We start from the raw sequence: 7,472 nt of genomic DNA, 5'->3' as shown, positions 1-7,472 counted from the left end.
CTTTGTTCACCTCCTCTTTTGAGTTGACAAGCAGATATCATCTCTGTTAGTTGGTCCGGTCCTTTTTACCGGAGGAGACGATAGTGTTGGCAAAGTCTGTTTTTAAAACAAACTAGTTCATTTTTTAGTTAAAGAGCAAGTCACCCCCAAATCAACTTTTGCTGATAAATGTGTGTGTGTGTGGGGGGGGGGGTGGCATCCATCACTGCCTCAGTGCTGCTCTCTTGATCCGCCAGGCCATGCCTCTTTCAGAAGCGTTTTCCTAACAGGAAGTGTAGATGAAATAAGTCTCCACCCATGCATTGACCCTCACTTTAAATCTGCCATCGGTATTGGCTAAGAGGTACCCTATGATGTCCACAGGCCCACAAGGACATTGTGACATGTTCAGGTCCGACGTGTTGCTACCATGACTCGATTGGTTTTCTCTGTGAGGAAGTCGTAGTCTGAGATGGAGCTGAATGCATTGTTGGTTCTTTTTTAAAACACAGAAAATGTTTCTTTTTACCTTGCTGACAGTTTTGTTCGCAGCTGCAATCTTCCTCAGAGCTGACACTGATGGTGGCGTCATCATGTTCGTCCTTCTGTGACGGCGTTGGCGCTACAGCATCTTCCGCCGCATCTTCCACCACGTCTTCGGGCCGTGTCTCCTCGGGGTCTGGCTTGGGCCCGACCTCTGGCTCTGCTGACTCGAGCAGGTTCACAGCTGTCGGACGGCTGCCCAAGCAGCCCGACAGAAACTTCTGTAAAGCCCCCCGCTGTTTCTTCTTTTGTTCCTCTTCATTTATTTATTTATTTTACGTTTTGCCGCACCCGAAAGCATCGTGAAAGTTAGCCTACTCAAAAACACCTGCTAGCTTTGTTGTGTCCCGCTCTGACTGACCGCTTCTCTGACATCCTTAATTGGGTGGCGCCCAAGTTGTAGGCTACAGTCATGGGCTGGGATTAATGTGACGTAGCTAATGTAACGTCTATGGTTAAGATAAACAGTGTCACTATTTTTAGTTAATAAGTATTGAAATAAATTGTAGATAGGAGTCCTATCATAGGACATTTGTACATTTTATTTTTATTTTTAATTTTGTCCTGTCTGGGCTCCATCCAGCCAATCAGGCCCTAGGCACGTGCCTACTTTGCCTTTGCGTTAATCCGGCTCTGTTTTTGCGTGATTCTATTCTTTCTCCATCAAAATAAACGGTCAAATACGGGAACTATCCGGTCAACACAAGCCCTGCTTTTAACTGTTTTGTTTTCTTGTGAAAATTGTTGCAAAGAGAAAATTAAACTTGAGTAACACTAGAGCCAGGCGCACTGCACCGTTATCTCCGTCACTGTAAATGAGGATCCTTTTCTGACCTTCCCCACCTACAAAGTTTAATTACAACAATCAAACGAGACAGAGCCTGAATTTGTATTCTGAACAGTTTAAACATGTTTTAAAATGAAACGTGTGACAAAAGTGGCACCTGCTCAGTAAAACCACCAACAGGGTGAAAAATATCTAAATATTGTAGGCAGAGACGGGCTACAACTTCTGGATCCATTTTATACAAATCATTTTATTGATTATTGTAACGTCCCGTCAGACACAATAACAGTCGGAGATGCTCACTTATGCTTTAGTCTTTTTAATGACTCCAAAAGAGTTGCTGCTGGCCGCAACCACGCCGAACACAGAGCCCAAACGAACAGAGAGGGAGCAAGACCAAATTAAATCTGCAAGCATCGTCGTTCGGCCCTCGCAGCAAAGCTGCTCGCCCTCCATCCGCACCCCCTCCGCTCCATCCCTGATGCTCTCCAAGCCCAGCTCCACGCCGCTCCGTCCTGGCCGGCAGCCCGGGGTACCAGGGCACGTCCGGAACAGAAACGTCGACCACCCCGACACCAGAAACCGCTAATGGTCACCTCGTCCGCACCTCACCCTGACTCAGCATCCCCTCTGAGCCCACCATTATATTACACGTCTCACCACTAGGGTATACTATTATCTTTACCACACTGGTGGTGTGATGACACCAACTTCAATGATTTTCTGACCACGTTTTGTGAAGTTATTGTAGGTTAAAGTTATCTAGGGGGCGCTGTGACCAACCACAGAAAAATCCCATTGAGGTCCGCTTTGGTTGATAAAGATGGTTTTCTGTTATTTTGGCATCAATCAGACGTGTGTTCTTTCTAGAGCCAGTGAGCTGAAAAGGGCGGAGCTACAGGTATTTGAACCAACAACCACATCAATGGGTTTGGTGCAGTCACGTGATGTCACAAGCCAAGTATAATGCCATTCTGACCTTGTCTTTAGAAGTTAATAAAGTTTGAACCCATCTAGGGGGCGCTGTGACCATTTACAACTAAATCCCATAGAGGTCATCTTTGGTCATCAAAGATGGTTTTCTGTTAATTTGGCATCAATCAAACGTTGCATGGGTCATCTAGAGACAAGAAGCTGTAAGTGGGCGGAGTTTAAGTGAATTGAACAAGTGTGCACATACATGTGTTGATTGCAGTTGTGTGATGACTCCCACCAAGTTTGATATAGTTTGGAGCTTTTTTGCAGAAGTTACAAAGGTTTTTTGTATCTAGGGGGCGCTGTCCCAAATTTAGGAAATATTCCATGAAGAAATTTTTAGGTTGATAAGTCATTTGTGTGCAGTTTGGTGTGAATTGCATCATGCATGTGTTATTCAGGGCCTAATATCTGTCAGGGGGCGGAGCTAAAGCAATATGAACCAATTACCACAGGATTGTGTTGGGTGCCTTTGTGTGATGACACATAGCAAGTTTGGTGCAGTTACGACCTTGTCTGTAGGAGTTATTACAGATTTAATGGTATGTAGGGGGCGCTGTGGTGATATTATACAACGTTCACCAACCGTTTGTACCTCGTTGGGTAAAGGGCATGATTGTTGATTGCCATGTTCAGTCTCGGGCAGATCGGAGGCCGTTTGTGGAAGTTACAGTCAAACGTAAGGTCACGGCGTCACGCCAGAATTCGCCATGGCATCAAAGCCCCTCCCTTTCTGGAAAGCTATCAGAACTGAATGGTCATTACAGCATCATGAAGACAGGGCATGACCTTAGTGTCATGTTGACTAAATTAGAGGGGACAAATATAGGCATTTCACCATAAAACAATAGACTTCCTGTGGTCAGGGGGCGGGGCTTAGGTGATGTCAGCTGTCCACATTGTCATTGTTTTGAGAAATATAAACTAAAACAGCTGGGAAGAGAGCGAGGTAGAGCAGCCATAACGACCGAAGCATAGAAAATATTTAGTTCCTTCATCCCAAGAAATCTCACTCTGAACTTTTATTTTAACTTGAGAGCTCTGTCCAATAAGGTCCAGAGCTCCAGAGATGTGGAGCCTCTAAAGAATATTACTGATGCTGAATTAAGCACGTGATCAACGTGTGTGTGTGTGTGTGTGTGTGTGTGTGTGTGTGTGTTGACGATTTTTACATTGAATCAGTATAACCATTTTTAATTTTAATCACTATAATCTTGTTCTGTTTATTTCAATTAATCATCTTCAATCTTTCAGTTAAAGTGTGTTGCTCAATCATTTACTCTTCATACATAAGGTGGAAGTATTATTCAGAAGGACCATTTTACAAAGGATCTATATTGCTTACTGGCTTTGCTAATGATGCTTTACAGGAAGTGTGACTTTGCACAAGTGTTGTAGAACAGCAGAAACAGTTCTCCAGACAGCAAGAGTCCATTAGGTTGCTATTGGAACGAGTAAAACAACGTATATCTGAAGTACGTGTAAATGACAAGCAGAAGATAGATTCAATTTGCAACTGAAATGTTCCAATACAGATTTTGGAAAATGTCCTTATTTGGTGAAAACTGAACTGCTGACTTCTGTTGCTGGGCAAAAGGTCACAAGCAGCTCCGTCTTGACTGTCGTTGGGCAGGGCAGATGAAGTCAAAATGGGCTTTGGACTGTGAACTCACAGAAGGAATGCCCTCCTTTGAGTGGAGAATGACATTTGATGTTTGAGTCCGCTGACGGGACTGCCCTGTGTGTGTGTGTGCGTGTGTGTGTGTGTGTGTGTGTGTGTGTAACTTTGACAATGAAAGGCTATGGAGGTCTCTTTCCAGGGTCACCTGAAAAGAACAGTGAGAGGAGTTTACCAGAAGGTAAAGAGGAATCTCACAGCAACAGTGTGTTGGGGGTTTGGAGAGAGAAAGGAGAAACTAAACTATTCAAGGTTTCTCAGTAAGCTCCCACTCAGGCCTTATGTAACATTGATCAATGCATCTGTTAACGAAAAGACTTTAATAACAGTATTTGCAATACATATAAATGATTTGATATTTTGCACCCCTACACATGTTCTGTCTTCAATGTTGTATACATTTTGTGATTTTGTTTGTTTGTTTGCTCAATAAAGTTCTGGGAAAGAAGTCCCCACTGAACCCTTGTGTAAGGGTTGCAGACCGGTGTGGCGCGGCCGAGGCCTGTAATCCATCAAATGGGCCAAAGTTACCTTTCTGTCTACCAGGACACAGGTTGTGCCGACCTTACACCAGCAGGTGGATATCTCTTAACTTGTCCAGTGCCCTTGTCTTCAAGACTTTTACCTAACCCCATTTAATCAAAGATATTTGTCTCCTAAAATGATTCATTCCTTCACAGCTTAAGAACAATTACATTAAACAATGAATGTTTCTTGTGAAGAGAACTGAATAATGTCCTGACTGCATCACAGTATTGAATGAATCATTTTTCATTTATTGACTGAATCCACATAAATGTCTCTTATGATTTCTGTCGGACCCTGAGTACACTGAGTCTACTTGTTGAATGTAACAATGATCCGTATATTCACACATCAATATTGTTATGAGTGTTTGACATTTTTACTTCAAATTAAAGCAAATAAGCTCTCTAAGCATCTTTGTAAACGCCAACATTACACTTGTAAGCTTTCGATTTGTCCAACTTGATAAATAAGTTATTAAAACTTAATTAAAATAAGAGTGTACCAAGTAATTATGAAAATGTAAATTAAATCAATGATCATGATCACTCTGGAATTAAGAATAGGAAATAGTTCTACATGAATCTGTATGCGTGTCTGATAAATGGAAATTGTATAGATTATTTCTTGTGGATAAGGAAGAAGAAATAAGATGTGTTTCGTCATTCTGCTCCTTTTCGTTCAAATTAGATTTTTTGTTATGTATATATTATTGTTTATATTTTTTATTTGTTTTTATTTTGAATGAAATAAACAAATAAAAAAATTTATTTAAAAAAAAATGAGTTGACACGTTCTCAATTCTTATGTTCCAGCGAGCTGGACATTAGGCCAGACTGCTTCAGCGAGTAAAGAACCATCCTGCTCAAGGTCAAACTTCTTTACAAAACTGCATCAGATGCAAAACAGCTCCGTCAGCTTCCAGCAGACCCTGGTGGTATCTTACAGTTTGTGACCTTTGATGTTCCACAAGTCAAACCCATCCAGCACTCTGACCGAGTGACTTCGTCCTCTCCGGACCACCGAGAGCTGCCAACACAAGGGCGTGGGCGGTTTTATTAATGACAGTTTGCTAAACCAGACATCACGATTTTCTAACACACTTAATCAGGGTCTGCTACATAACATCTAAGCTCACATCCCATTATCTCATTCATGGTCTCAGTTATCTTGTTCCAACCATCATTCATCATATTTGTTCTGTGTCATTAGTTTAGAGATGTAGTATTAAACTAATTATATAACTATGTTTTTGCCTCTGTCTCAAACTATTACTAAGGTGTGATTTTCCTGGACTACCAAAAACACCTGGTTTCATCTTAGATCAATAACATTGATCATTCATATTTATATGGAAGATCACATCTCATTGATCATTTATCTAAAACTCACGACACATTACAGTAACCTCTAACCCCGTGTTACATCCCAGACACTAAACACCAATAATAATCTAGGATATCCACTGGACCATCACCTACTGGATTATAGGGTTGTTGTAATCTCAGGAATAATCCTAGTTTAGCCTGTTTGCACAATAATGAAAGGACTTAAAGATAATATAGTAATGTGGAGTGACACAAGGCTGGATCACTCGGGTCAAGGTAAAAATATTTCATTGGTGCAAATAAATGAAGTAATGTTGTGACAGTGGATCACTGCCACACCTAAATACTGGGCAGATCTACTGATCTTATACTTATAATTGGAATGGGACACATTCATGAGGTATTGAAGGTGTTTTTTTTTTTTTTTTGTATATTGATTAGCAGGTGGCCCGGTAAGAGGGGAAGTATGGTATTTATTGATGGGAAGAACTGAACAAGGAAAGGGCTGTGGAACAAACATTTGTATTGTGGGCGTGTGCTTACCTTTCCTGTTTCCTGCCAGCAGGTGTGAGCAAAATAGTCCTCGAGGGCGTGTGGATCTTTTATAGGTTCCAGAGGGATATACCAAGAGGAGGATTGGAAGAGTGATTGGGTTATTTTAATATGGTGAGAAGTATTGATGTATGTCAAGCACTGCTTATTTATAGAAATGAATGTAGATATTTTAAAGTAACTATGATTGTGTATAATTTATTAGCTTTTACGTTAAGTGTTGAGGTTTTAGGTGATGGTTTTTCCTGATTAGGGAGATGCATAAAAGCTGATGTTTTCACTGAGAAGAGGTGAGATGTGTGGGGGATGTAGAAGTCTGCGCAGCAAAATATAAAGAAAAGAACACCATTCTCCTGTCCTCTGGTTTGTGATGTTACTCTGCTAAATGGATTGCTTCCAAGCCCCCACAATGCGGGTGAAAAATTGAGGCAAACCCGGAAGTACCAAAAATTACAGTTCCACCCTCATCCGCTGAGGGCTGGTGTCAGAAGCGAGCAAATACTCATTGACTCCCATGTTAAAAATACCAATTTCACAGCAGAAATAAACATGTTTACAGCCTGGTACCAAAACATGGTTTTGGTTTAAATGATCTAGTTTACACTCATGACAACTCTGAGGGGGGTGAATTTTTTTCTCACTCTTCTGTTTAAGTGTATTAAAAGCCTAAAATTCTGTATAATTAATGAGCATCAGACCCACATGACCACAGAGCTAGCTCCGTGGAAAGGCCTCAGTAGAACCTCGGTCTGGCTTGGAAACTGTTCCGGGATTTTGAGTCTCTGTGTTTGTGTATTCTTTTTTGGATATTTTTTGTGCAATTGTTGGACAAAATGACTTGCTGTGGCATTAATTGCACTAATAGAGCGTCCAAGGAGTCTCCACTTCATTTTTTTTCGGTAAGTAAAATTATATTTATGTATTTTAGGTCACTGCCGAGCTGAGCTTAGATTTTAACATGTACTGTTTAACCATGAAATTTAAATGTAATAGGGTAAAACCCAGTGCATTTAACACAATGCTGCACTTTAGAAAATGGGTTGAAATATAACATGTTGGTGGAGCTGGGTTCCGACTATCGGTTTGTGGAGCTCTCGGGAGACCG

This window comes from Nothobranchius furzeri, chromosome 14 (genome assembly GCF_043380555.1).
Source record: "Nothobranchius furzeri strain GRZ-AD chromosome 14, NfurGRZ-RIMD1, whole genome shotgun sequence".
NCBI classification, from domain to species: domain Eukaryota; kingdom Metazoa; phylum Chordata; class Actinopteri; order Cyprinodontiformes; family Nothobranchiidae; genus Nothobranchius; species Nothobranchius furzeri.
The sequence above is the reverse complement of the archived record's forward strand: the minus strand, read 5'-3'. Positions refer to the sequence as shown.